Source organism: Drosophila arizonae, chromosome 4, assembly GCF_054131065.1.
Source record: "Drosophila arizonae isolate 15081-1271.41 chromosome 4, UAZ_ARI_1.0, whole genome shotgun sequence".
In the NCBI taxonomy this organism is placed as follows: Eukaryota; Metazoa; Arthropoda; class Insecta; order Diptera; family Drosophilidae; genus Drosophila; species Drosophila arizonae.
The window spans coordinates 9081126-9095158 of record NC_142924.1 but is presented as its reverse complement, the minus strand read 5'-3'; the positions used below and the strand labels follow the sequence as shown (position 1 = coordinate 9095158).

At 42.1% G+C, this 14033-nt stretch overlaps 2 long non-coding RNA genes and 1 other non-coding gene across 3 annotated transcripts; 1 reads left to right on the top strand and 2 right to left on the bottom strand.

Moving 5' to 3' along the window:
* Positions 1–4208: 4208 nt before the first annotated feature.
* Positions 4209–7092, top strand: LOC149269085 (uncharacterized). Its single transcript, XR_016269674.1, has 2 exons — positions 4209–4347; positions 5169–7092. It is a non-coding gene; the product is annotated as an uncharacterized LOC149269085 (long non-coding RNA).
* On the bottom strand, positions 7087–13416 carry LOC149269084 (uncharacterized). The gene is made up of 2 exons (XR_016269673.1): positions 8129–13416; positions 7087–7834 (listed from the first exon to the last, which is right to left on the bottom strand). It is a non-coding gene; the product is annotated as an uncharacterized LOC149269084 (long non-coding RNA).
* TRNAI-UAU (transfer RNA isoleucine (anticodon UAU)) lies at positions 7111–7207 on the bottom strand. The gene is made up of 2 exons: positions 7170–7207; positions 7111–7146 (listed from the first exon to the last, which is right to left on the bottom strand). It is a non-coding gene; the product is annotated as a tRNA-Ile (tRNA).
* Positions 13417–14033: the final 617 nt, after the last annotated feature.

Here is a 14033-nt window from a genome sequence, read left to right as displayed (position 1 = left end):
GCAGCTAGAGACGAGTCGCGCAAGTTTTTGGGGCGTGGGTTGCAATCAACAACAACAACAACAACAACAACGCAGATCTAACAAGCAGACGGCAGCAGGTGTGTGCCACAATTATTGACTGACTGATTGACTGACTGACGGACTGAGGGACAGACGAACAGAGAGTCGAATAGTCAGACAGATATGACATTGCAATGCCGTTTCATCGTAGACACACAAGCGAAATGGATTTTTAATTTTTTTGTTTTGCTAAGCTACTTAAAAGACAACAACAATAACAACAACAACAGCCATCGCAATAGCAACAATTGTGAATAGAAAACTAATATAAAATATGGAAAATTTTCAGTTCATATTTTTTGTTGTTTTGCGCAACAATAGATAAACAAAACAATTAAGGCACGTGCACAGCCAGAGCCGGATAGCCAGAGAGTCGGAGAGCCGGAGAGTCGGAGCGTCTCGTTCGGGGTTAAACCTCATCGACAGCCCTGAGCCGGACCGAACAACCTAATCAAAGTGCTATCTGGCCCAACAACCACCACCCCAAGGATCTAGACGTTTAGCTCAATCAAATTCTGTTTTACGCTCTTAACTGATGGCGAACACGTTTTAGCATTCAGCTGAGTCCGTGGGGAAATCTTGTGCCGCATCTTCCTGCCCGCTGCATAATTCATAAATGTGACGTTGTTTGGGGGGTGTTGCATGGGCATGGGCATGGGCATGGGCATGGGACGTGGCAACACTTTTCGTTGCTATGCCATATGCCGCAAAGTGTTGCACGCGGCGTATGCGTAATTTAAGCCCTGCTCTAATTGAGTTGGCAACATGCAGCAGGACAACGGTGGTGCAAGAGCGGGGCAACGGCGGGGCAACAGCTGGGCGACCATGGGGAATTATTAGGTTACAATTTGATGCCGAGTCGCCTGACGATTATGACAGATGGCTGCTGCTTGCTCTTGCTCTTGTTGTTGTTGTTGTTGTTGCTGTTGTTGTTGCTGAAGTGGCAGCTTCTCAAGTGCTTGGCTGCGCTTTTGGCATGTGGCATGCGGCCTGTGGCACGACAGGCGCGGCACTACGTCTGCCTCTCACAGCTCCAGCTCGAGCCTCAATTTCAGCTTGCTTTTTGCAGTCTCAGCCACATGTCATGATTGCTTTTTCGTCGTGGGTGTATGCGAGAGTGTGTGTGTGTTTGCTGTGTATGTGTGTGTGAGTGAGTCATGGTACGTGCTACTGTGCAAAAAGTTATTAAATTTTTATATGCCGTATGTGCGCCTTTCTTTAAGCAGGTTTCCTCTTTTTTATTCCAGCCACTCCTTAATGGCCGTCTAAGTGGAGCAGGGGGCGGAGCTGAGGTGAGGGGGGACTTTGTGAAGAAAAACAAAAAAGGGTTCACGTGTCGTACGTGGCCGCCATTAGCGTAAACATTTACGGATGCGTTCTTGAGTGCCAGCCAAATTGCTGGCAAAATTATACGAAATTTGCTCAATGGGTCAACTAAATAAGTTGAATTTGCCAATTTTCCACAAATGTTGTAAATTTTCCATTTAGCCAAAGGCAGTGGGGCGGGCACACAGAAGGGTGGGGGATGAGTGGACGAGTAGGTAAGACAAATAGAATCTGTGTGTGTTTTGTGACTTGAACCAATGCAAAGTACAGTGGAATGAGCTGATCTGAAATGATTTTTAGGGTGGTTCAGGTGAAGAAGTAAAGAGGAAGATATAGAATATTAGATATTTTGTGTAAAAAGCTGAGCTCTGTCAAACTGCTTAACTGCTAAATACTTTCAAATAAATTAAGCTTCGTTTCAAGTTTTTTTTTTTTTTTTTTTATTTTTTTTATGCTTACAGTTCTTTTCACGCTTCAAAATCTTTTTAAGCTCATTTAAAACTCAATTACTATTTCAATTACCTATTGAAATTACTAAAAACTCTCATATAGAGTTCCTGATCTCCCCATTTGACCTTGTAGAAAAATATATATGCCACAGCGTAGTTTTTGTGCAGTGATTGCCTGGCTGCTGCCCATGGTGGATGTCAAGTGACCCACTGGTCGGTGCCAAAGCAAACAGAGCCACAGCCTTAGCCGCAGCCACACGGCCACACGGCCACACGGCCACAGCTGTAGTCGAGCGATATGATCAAAGTGAACAGACAGTTCGGCTTCCATATGTTGTTTGCCAGCCGCCAAATGGGAGGTGGCTGTGGGCGAGTGGTGTGGTGGGGTGTGGCCCACACTGTGGACTGTCAGGTTGGGTGGGGACTGTGGTGCATCAACGTCAACAACATCATCATAAATGGCAATGCGATGCGATGCAGTGGGGCAACCTACTTACTGCACAGTTGCAGCTGCTGCAGCTAAAAGCATCAATCAATGGCTCAGCTTTGTCTATGCCACTGCCTGCCTGAGTGAGTCTGTTGCAATGAGAGCGCCATCTATTGGCAGCTGGCTGACACTAAACAATGATGTTCATGAGCAGCGAGATCAGTTCTCGCCTCGACGCTCTGCCACTCAATGAAATTTCCATTCAGCTTGACACGCGGCCTAATGAATTTCAATGAAACACACACACACACACACACACACACACACATGCATACGCAAACACTCTGTTAAATTTACGTAACGTTAAATTTCGTATAATGAACATCTGTGCAAACAGCGCTCAAATACACGTACATACCTATATACACGTATATATGTATGTGCCCCAGCCCCGGACACACTCTGGCCCTGGTCAGTTGAACTGCGCTTCTGCCGCAGCAGTAGGCAGTAGCACATCCGCATCTCATCTCGCTGCTGATAGTCGTCAGCATCATCATCATCATCTTTATGATCGTTATGAAGCATCCGTTGTGCTCCAATTTTCACAGCTGGCCGTTTTGGCGTGCTAATGAAATCGAGCGCGTTTTTATTTGTTTTTATGGCATTTGTCAGCGCCGCGCACAGACGGACAAACAGTCGGACGGACGGACGAACACTCGAATGTATCGAGTACGAAAGTATCGAGTATAAACTGTATGCAATGCAGCTGTAATTGAATCGCGGCGTGTGGCTTAATTGAGACCAACACACACACACACACACACACACACAAAATCAACTGCAAAAAATCAACAAAAAATCGAAACAACAACAAAACCCACTGACAGGCTTGTCCGTCAATTCGCCGCACGCTGTCCATTCGCCGTGGCCACCAGCGTCGATCGGCACTCAAAGATCAAGCCGGAGCCTCGCAAATTAGCTGAATGTGTCTCGATATCGCGATCTACATAGATCTTGGCGATCTCTGCTGTCGATCGCATGCAAATTTTCTAATTGTTATTAACAATTGCCGCTGGGCATAGTTAAGCAATTAAAAGACACCAGACGTAAATGCAGACGGTAATAAAAGCCGTTAGTTTTGCCTTTTTTGCTTTTGGCCGCTCGAACACAATTTGTCGGGCTTTTGATTGGGCTGAGTAAAGAAAGCTAAATGGCATGACTGACTATGTGGTGTAAGTTGTAACAGGCTGGGAATGGAGAGTGTATTTAAAGGCGATTATGTATTGTATTATAAAAATACAAAATTATTATTAACACATTATTTGCTCAACTGCTCTGATATTTTCTTATATTAAATAGAGCTTTAAATATACTATTATATATATTCGCAATTTATCCTAATTAAAATTAAAATAAAAATTTATATTATCTCATTTATAACATTTACTCCAATAAACTACTCAATTTTAGCGCAGGGTATATCATAGTGACATCTTTACTTAGTTTTTGTCTTTTTGTTTCTTTCTAGTTTGCTTTTCGATTGAGTTTTCGTTTTCGAATTAGCTGTGGATTATGTCATGCAATTAACAATGGCACATTGCGCATTGCCTTTGCTGCTGTTGTTGTTGCTGTTGTTGTAGCTACCGCATTTCGGCTTTGTCAGTGGCACGTTTTGCACTGCGTTGCAAAACAAATGCTCGCACGGGCATTCGCATTCGCATTTGCCGTCGCACTCGCACTCACAGTCAGTTCGCATTCGCATTCGCATTCGCATTCGCATTCGAATTCGCACTCGTTCTCAAATTTGGCTTGGAATGGCAATTGCAGTCGACGATGTGTTGCGTGCACTTTGTGAACTTTTGTGGTTGCCATTTGTGCAGCTACCGTTGATTAACAGTTGTTATTGTTGTTGCTGTTGTTTGGTGCGGCATGTAATTAAGCAGCATTGACATGTCTAGTTCGAGTTCGAGTTCGAATTCGACAACTGAGCACTGAGCAAATTGACGTAAGCGCATGCGTCAGCGTTGATTGATGCGGGCATTTATTATGCACAGCAGAAGTGAGAGAGAATGAAAGATAGAGAGGGTAGGTGTAACACGGTTCGGCAATCTGTGATCTCCGCAGCCGCCGGCAGAGCAAGTGAGCTCGACATCTGGCTGGGCGTGACTTTGGCATTGTCGTCAGCTAATGCTAATGTTGTGTGACAAACGCACACTTGTGTGTGTGAGAGAGAGAGACTATGTGAGCATGCGAGTGTATGTGTGTAAAGTTATGTCAAGGCTATTTGTAACAGCGCTATCATCAACACCATCTCATTGTTAGACAGCGACACCTGCTGGCGAGAGTTGGCGAATCCAACTAACTGAGGTTAAGTACATATTTTAATTTGAAACATACATATATTAAATATGTTAATATATTACATGTTTTACAAATAATAATGACTAAATGTGAATTGATTTGTATTTGGCACGCTGAATAATGTAAAAATTATGTGCAAAAATCTTAATATCAATTGACAGGCATATTAATTCCCAATGTACTTGTTTGTTATCTCTCAGAAATCAAATTTATGTAACAACTCCACATTCTCAATTAAAATGAGCTAAGCAAAATGTGAACAAAATGCGAAACGGCTTAATAACGAGTTGTTGCCTTATTAATATTCAATATAACATATACTATAGATATATATATATGGATATATTTAAATACCCTATAGAGAGATTGCTGATAATCAATATCCGTTTAAAGTGCGAGCTCTTCACACTTGCCACACTTTAGGGAGTGGTGCCACCACATCGCAATTAGTGTAAGAGATGTTGGCCAGATATCTACGATATGGAGAAATTCAGCTAGAACTAATACCACTAATTGGCCCAATTCTCACTTTTTTCTCCTGACAGAGACAGAGGCAGCCCACGCAGCTATCGAGGTGGCAACGGACCGGACAGCTCATAAATAAACAAAAAACAAAAAAAACAACAGCGTGCAACATGAGCAACAAGAAACAGAACAAGCTGGCAACATGGGTGTCAGACAGGCCGAGTAGGTTTTATATGCAGATGCGATCAAGACGACGCCTGCAGATCACGTTGCCAATGGGATGACTGCAGAGAGGAGAGAGGAGAGAGGAGAGTGGAGAGTCGTTCCGGTACGTGTGAGCTGATATGTTGGGTGGTCTGTTCCAAATCAATTGCGGCCCTCCGTAGCAAAGCATAACGAAAGCAGCAGAGCGAGAGAGTGGGTGAGGCAGAGATGGGGAGGGACAGAGAGAAGAGGGAAACGAAGCCCACAGGATGGGGCAGTGTTGTTTATTTTGCATAAATGTTGCCCCAAATATTGCAGCTGTAAACACATATAATGAATGCCAGCGATCGAAGCTCGATGATGATCAGCTTGGAGCTCTGCGACTTTTTGCTTCAATAAATATTTGTTTAAAGTTCCGCACTCCCTGGAGCAGAGGCTGAGGCAGTGGCAGTAGCAGAGGCAGGGGCAGGGGCAGGGGCAAGTGGCAACTGGAGAGTGGCAAGTGGCCGAGCGCTCTGCATGCGCCCACACACGCCCAGTCATTGTGGCTTGGAGTGGACCACCAAGCAAGATCGATGGATGTTGCAGCTGCTGCCGCAAATATGCTAAGTGCTCAGTTCGTCCTCTTCTTCTTATTTCTCTTCCTCTGATTGTTGCTGTTGTTGTTGGCTCTTTCTGTAAACAATTGGGGGCAGACGAACTGCAAACATTTTATTGGCTACGCTTGTGCTGCTTCATTTTTATTGAGTTTACTTCAAACAGTCGGCACTCCACACTCCACAAGCCACATGCCGCAAGCCGCACGCCACTTCATAGTGCCACAGAACGCCCACAGCCAACAGCCAACAGCCAGCAGCAGCAGCAGCCGGCGCATCTCTTTTTTCAACACCTTCTTATAGGCTGCCACACATCTGCTGCCGAAGACGCCGATCGAGAAGTCTCTGCCATAAACAAGAAACTTTTCATAATTTCGATTCCACTTTGATTTCTTATCGATTAATTGTATACATACAGATACATACATGCATATGTATGTGCTATAAGAGGCATATATATGTATGATTAACATGTCTTGTGTAGTGGCTGCCCCTTCGTCAATGCGTGGCATGAAGTGCTGCCCTGTGTTGATGTTGTTGAAAATTCAACAACATACAAAAAACGTTTGCTGCCACTGCGATTTGTTTGGGTGGCATGTTCAGCCTCAGCCACAGCTGCTTGAAGCTGCCACAAAAAAAAAAAAAAAAAAAAAAAAAAACCCTAAAAAAAATGAAAAAGCGGGAAATCGGAAATCTGGGCATCGTAGCTGTCGGCACAGCTCTGGCCATGTGCTTTATCCACGTTGTTGTTGATGTTTGGCTTCACTTTTTTCTCTTTTGGCTGAATCATTTTTGACAGAGCTGTGAAATGTTTATAAGTAAATTTCCCGGCCAAAACAATCAAACGAAGTTGTATTCATTAATATAGAATATCTTTTTATTTCTGCTTAAAATTTACTCAAAGTCCAAAATATAAAGTAGAGAAACAGAAGAGCTTAAATGTTAATAATAATAAGCTAAGTTTATAGTATATGCAAATTTTAAAATTTAAATAAATAAATATTTCTGATAAAAACAAATTATTTAGTTGACTGTATAAAACTCATTTCAAAAGTTCTCCCAACAAAAAACAGTAAAACATTTTACTCCGATTAAAAAATATTTTAAACAACCTGTAACACACGCATTTTATAAAGAAAACGCTTCAAACCGTCTTTTATGTTACTTTTATATGGTCAAATTATTAAAAAAAAAAAAATAAAAATACTAGTCAACAGTGACCTGCTCCAGGTGAGGCTCGAACTCACAACCCCGGCATAGCTCATACACAATAGTACTGATTATAAGTACCGTGCGCTAACCAATTGCGCCACTGGAGCTGTTGCTCGATGTCTGCCAAATGCGCATCTAAAGCAGAGAGCCACTGAGAACTAGAATATTTGCTGAGCGAATTCTGACTCTCGCGCATTGCTCTCACTTTCGCTCTCTCGTTTTCTTACTCACTCTCAATCATTTTGTGGCACACTGGTCGTGCGTGTGTTTGTGTTCTCGAGCATGTGTATGCATGACATTTGAAATTTTGTTGATGCCGTGTTAATTCGCCGCGGCAGCAAAGCTGATAAGAATGTATGCTTATATAAAATTCATTTTAAAACCGAATAAATTGAGTCATTGAGAGTATGTAGTGCCGGCTAATTGATGCAATAGACTATCGACAATCGGCAATCGGCATGACAACAATATTAATTAATAATAATAATATATAAATATGTATTAATGCATTGAAAAGTGAAATTAGTTTAGTAACAGTTTTTACTTTCAATGGACCGGCGATCCAGCCCTTGCACAACTAAAGTAAACAATGTAAATTTTATGCTTTTCACTTTCGTTGCGAGAACAGGTGCAGGTTTAGCGGCGATTACGAAAAGCCCGTTAAAATTGCAGCGACATCAGATCCAGCTCCCAGCTCCAGTTGGCACAATGCGAAACGTTAAACAAAACAAAAACTGAAAAGAAAAAAATAAGAAAACAAGAGCAAACAGCAACAAAAAAAAAAAAAAAACAGTTACAATTCGATTTCAAATGAATTGCAAAATGCAGCGAAAACAATAGAGTGTGCGCAAAAGTAGAGCGAGGGAGAGCGCGGCGAAGCGGGGCGAATAAGCTCAAGCTCAACTGTGCACTGTGTACCGAGCACGGCGAGTACTTTTGCGGCGATTACTGAGAAAATCAAGCTCGGAGTCAGTCAGGAAATGCAAATTGCGCTAATTACGTTGGGCATAAAGCGTTGCGATATTTACTGTTGTATGCGCTGTACTTGCTGTTGTTGTAAGTGTTATTGCCATAATCGTTTCTAACTGAATAAAAATAAAATGCAATGCAATGAACATAAAGTACCCTCACACACACACACTCGCATATGCATATGTATAGCTAAGTGCAACAACAACAGCAACAGCTGTGACAAATGACCATTGTATGACATTAATAATAATAATTTAATGCTGGAAAAACGATTTCGCAATGGAAAAAACTTAGCGAAGCGCGCAAAAGCCAAATCCCTTGTCATGTCATGCTGCAATTAAATAAAAGCAGAAAAAAACACCGGCGACAACAACAAAAACAATTATAAATGAAAAGCGACAACAGACAGTCGGACATTAAACAGTTAATAATACTAGCTGACAATTAATGATGTATGTAAAATGTGACCTCAAAAAAATATAGAGACATACAACTGTCTGTGCCACATCGCGTGGCGCCTTACACTTGTATAACTGTAAGCGTAAACGAAATCGAATTAGAGTCCAATCAGAAAACAGACACACACACATACACGCGAGTCTAAGCGTCACATATCAGCTGCAATGTTTTTCCATTTCCAAGTTTGCATCTCCAGGCAGCAGCTTGTTGGTGGGCGGTGGGCGCGGCCGGTGACTGGCGCCAATGAAATCAAAACAACGATAGGAACAAAAACAATTCGAGGAAAAAACACCAAGCTCTACTATAAATAATAATAATAAACAATAGCAAGACTCAACAACAAAATCTTAGAATATTAAATGAAACATTACATTATAACAATACTATATGTATATAGCTATATAAAGCAACAAATCTTTAAATAGAATTAATGTTTAAAGATACGATCGAAAATCAAGTTATTTTCAATGGAACTTTACTGTCTTTAAGCTGAACAGAAAAAAAAATCCCCTTATAACTGGCAGAATTTTGTATTAAGTGCTTTTAAAGGAATATCATTGCAATCTATATTTAAACAAAAAAATATATGCTAATGTTCTATGAAAAGATCTTAAATTAGGTCTAACAATATAAAACGTAAAATTGAATTAAAATTTTATAGCCGAATACAAGGAACATTTTGTTTGGCATCAAAATAAAAATTGCATTAATATAAATTTTAATTTTAATAGAAATTTATACATATTTATAAATAAAAACCATTATGAATATAAATAAAACGCCATTAGTAATATAAATAAATATTAAATTATCAAGTCATTAAAATTTGAAATTCAGACTTTAACGCTCTAAAAATACTTACACGATATTTATCTTTAAAAAAAAAGTATTCAGCTGTGCTTTTATTAATTCTGTCAAAATGTGCTTTTAAACCAATTTTAGAATTATTTATTAATCGCTCTTTGTTTTTTTTCACGTATGTATTATATGAGTCATAAAAGCTTATCTTAAAATTGCTGTTTATCAATTAAATCATTTAAGCAACAGCGCCCTCTTTTGTCTGTCTCTCGCATTACTTCTTATCAATTCCAATTGCAGTTCCAGCGTGGAAATTAAGATAAATTCCAAGCCCACGCTGCACAGCGACTGATGAACGTAACTTTAGTCATGCATGCTCACATGAATACATACATACATACATACATATGTACATAGTAAGTACGTACGTACAAGCACATGCTTGTATGTATGGGTCACCCAAAACCCAGCTAGCTTAATCTCTTTCAAGTACTGCATTAAGATTGGACCTTGTTTATATTGTCTTAGCCACTTGCATGCCTATCATTGTTGTTGTTGTTGTTGTTGTTATTTGCTTATCAGCTGCAGCCGCCGCTGCTGCTCCTACTGCTGACTGCACTTGTAGCGCCACTTTCGGTTTTATTTGCTAACGCTGCAGTTCGAGTTCGAGTTCGACTTCGACTCTCCAAGTTCGCTTGACTTGAATCACGGCGAAATTGTTGCTGGGCTGGAAATGAAGATTCATTGTGTTGTTGACACAGCTGCAGTTGCTTTTGCGCTGTTGAACTTTGCAATGTTTGCGCTGGCAGCGACTTTTACCTCAGGGCCAGCCTTCGCTGCTCACTTCATCATCATCGTTCCAGCCGCAGGCACTCCATGAAGGCGAAAACACAGCAACAAAACTAACGTAAAATAACGTAAAATGAGCTTTAGGAGAACACGCCTGCGCGGCTAGCTCGTTTTGCTTGGTTGCTCTTTCGCACTGTCGCCCCCGCATGGCGACTGTCTCGCTCGCACGCATACGCACATCTACACGCACTCGCACACAGTTACAGCAGACACTTTGCATGCTATTTGTTTCGTTTATTTGACTTTCTCATTAACTTTTGCTTACTCTGCGTCGCTCGGCTCTTCTTTTTTTTTCTTCTCTTATATTTTGTTGTTTTTGTTTAACTGAAAGTTGCCGCAAGATTTGTATGCGCACCTGATCAAACTTCACGTTCACGTCATTTTCATTTTGCCGGCTTGTGGGAATTATTTTGTTGATCTTGTGATTTGCCAAGTTTACACGCGTATTAGTATGTGTATTTGTATGTATGTGTGAGAGTGTGTGTGCTGGTATGTGTGTAAATATTTGTTACGCCTAAGCTTAGGCCTAGACTTTGAGCCTAGACGCAGGTGCCGCAATTAAAGTCTATTAAGCTGAATTTATAACCTGCAGCCGCAATGGTTATAAATTAAAAAATTTAGTCAAATTAGCGCAGCGACGACTGCAGCCGCGTAAGTCGCTTTAAAAAAGTGCAAAGCAAGGCGTCTAGCGGCCCCAACGAGTGCGACTGCGAGTGCGAGTGCGAAGGCGAGTGCATTGCAGGTGTTTGAACTCAAATGTCAGCCAAATGTCGACGCGTCGCTAAGGCGAATGCTAAGGCAATGGCGAACGGGGCGAATTCGGGGGATGGGCTAAATAATTGGGCGACAGACGCTGACGTTGCTCCGCTGCTGCCGCTGCTGGCAGTAAACATAAAATTTGCGAATGGCGATCGCACGGCGCGTGCAATGCGAAATGCAAAACAAACAGTTTTTCGATATCACACCTACATACCCACAAACACACACGCACACACACACACACCCAATGTGAACAATTGAATGCGTTCAGGAGTAAAAGTATGTCACACTCACACACACGCACGCTTGCATACAAGCGCGCAGTGCCAGAGCGTGAAAGCTCTCTTGAGAGAGCGCAACTGGAAAGCAGCAAATGTCTACATTCCAATTGGGGTGCAGCAGCCGAAGGGCGTTGACATTTCGAGGGCAAAAGCAACATGAACAGTGACGCTCAACAATCTCTCTCTCTCTCTCTATCTGTCACTGTTTCGCTCTCCCTCTGTTATGGATTGCAGTTTCCAGTGTCAGTTTCCAGTGCGCTGATTTGTGCCTGTCGGTTGGCCAATTTTTGTCTGTGCGCCGCATTTGAATTTCAGTTTCGTCAACTTAATCAAAACGGCGGCCCAGTTGGCGCTGACGCTGACGTCGGCGCCGGCGCTGGCAAAACGAGCTGGTGACAAATCTGCAACTGCAGCGACAGCGGCTGCGGCAGTGGCAGCGGCAGCCGTGCCCATTGTGTTGCACCGCCTGCCACGGCATCTGCATGTGGGCGTCGTTTTGCGGACGCCGATTTTGAATTTGATTTTTGGGCCTGCCTCATGTGTTCCGTGGCGATGGTGGGTCAAATGCCTGGCCAAAAGGGTGTGACGTTTGTTTCATTTGATTTGGTTTTCTTGTTGTTGTTTTTCTCTTTCATTTTTTTTTTTTTTTTTTTTTGGTGACTGTCTTTGGCTTCGACATCGAATTCGAATTTCGAGCTGCGGCTCCGTGTGGCCGCATGTGGGCTTAATTTATTTTGACTTTTGGCCATTTAGCTTGAGATTTATCTGGCCTAAACTATGCGCCGAGCCAACAGCAACAATGACAACATTTCGGAGTCGCCTGTTGACGCGTGGATTTAATGTGCCAAATGCGAACTGCGAGCACCGAGCTGCGAGCTGCGAGCGGCTGTTCGCTCAGCCTGTTAACGGATTAGAGCCTGGGTGGGTCTCCATCTGGCACCATAAACCATTTCTTGACACGCCCGTCAAATTGAGTTGTCACCCATAAGAAACAGCTCTCAGTTCTCTGTTCTCTGTTCTCGGTTGTCTCTTGCTCATGTTCTAGGGATTAGCGATAAGGGAATCATTCCAGACCCAGACAACAGTTCATAAACTCTGCATTATTTATCATAAATTTCCAGTCTATGTGCGTCAGCAGACGGAACTGCAAAGGTTGGTTGTGATTTTGGCTAAAATAAATCAAATATTCTAATTTTTTTGCTATTCATGGAATATTTCTTCAGTCATTGGAATGTATTGTCTAAATGGAAAAGTTTGCTTAGTTTTGATAGTTTTTTAAATGGAATATCTAAAATCTAGGTTAGGTAAGCTCACTCAACGTCTTTCTCATGTCCTCTATCTGTTAATTAGATTTTATATGTTTTATACTAATATAATGATCATTTTACTTTTACGCAATATCAAAATACGATAACTACTTGGATAAGCCCTTATATGATAGTCCTGGAATATTCCATTAGGTTAGATTTCTTGAACCATTCCAGTGGTTATTTATGTCAGCTTAAGTTATTTAAAAAATCCATATATGTAAATACTATATAACATCTGCTTTCCATCATTTGTTAACTCTTTTTCACAACTCATAAAGTAAACAACAATTTTTGTCGCATTTCCCTTCCATTTCAACTCAAGTGCCTGAAACTCTTCAAGTCTTCCAGTCTGGAAATCTGGCATTTTTCAAACAACAAAAAATTGCTGACAACTTGTGTATCCGCTGTCTGTTTGTTGGGCTCTGGTTGTTTATGCAGCTAACTGCGGGTGCGTCTAATGGTTCAATCAGCGGCAAATTTTCCAATCAGTTCCCACATTAATTATGCCACAATTAAAAGACGACTACGAATAGGCCGGAGTCTGCAGAGTTTGGGTGCGGGAATTCCACTTGAATGGCTGTCAATAGGGCGACCAATGCGCCACTTGAAGTAGGCACAGCAGCAGAAGAGGCAAAATAGAGAGAGAGAGAGAGAGAGAGAGAGAGAGAGAGAGAGAGAGAGAGAGAGAGGGAGAGAGAGATTTTGAGCCCAAATGGACCCTTAGCCCGCATGTGTGAGCAGCTATTGACGCCCTCGCTTTCTGCTCCTCTCTCTTTCGCTCTCGCTCTGTCTCTCTCACCCTGCCTGCCATTGTCTCTGCTGTTGACCTCCAGCGTGGACAAATGCCCACACAGCTGTGTAGCTCTGCTGGCTGCTCTGCTCCGGTCCGCAAAGTGTTTGCAAACTGTGCACAGAGAGGCGGCTAATTTCGTAGAAATCACAGAGCGTGATAGACAGAGAGCGAGCGAGAGAGAGAGAGAGAGGTAAAGTAGAGGCAGACAGACAAGAGCAGCGTCAGCAATTGGACTGGGAACGGGTGGGCATTGTCAGCGTTACGCATTTCCTCTCAGGTGTGCCGATCTGTCCGTCCGTTCGTCCGTCGGTTCGTCTGTCCGCCCGTCCGTTTGTCTGTCTGTGTCGGTGCCAAACAAAAGCGTTAAAAAGAAGGTGCAGCTGGGGCAGCGGCCGTTGCGGCTGCGGCGGGATCGCAATCGGGATTAATGAGCAACAGTCGCAGACAACAACAACAACAACAACAATAACAGCTACAAAGTGAGTGGGAAAATGGAAAGGCCGCTCATTGAGCAAACAAACAGCAAATAAGCAACATGTAAGAGAACTATGTGAGCGACAATGTGGATAACGTTTAGATACCCTGTAAAATATGAAATGTGTGAATACCTATATAGAGTATATACATACATATATGTATAAGTATATATTATATAGTATATGCATAAATATATATTATATACATATACAGTTGTAATGTATGCCATGTAAAA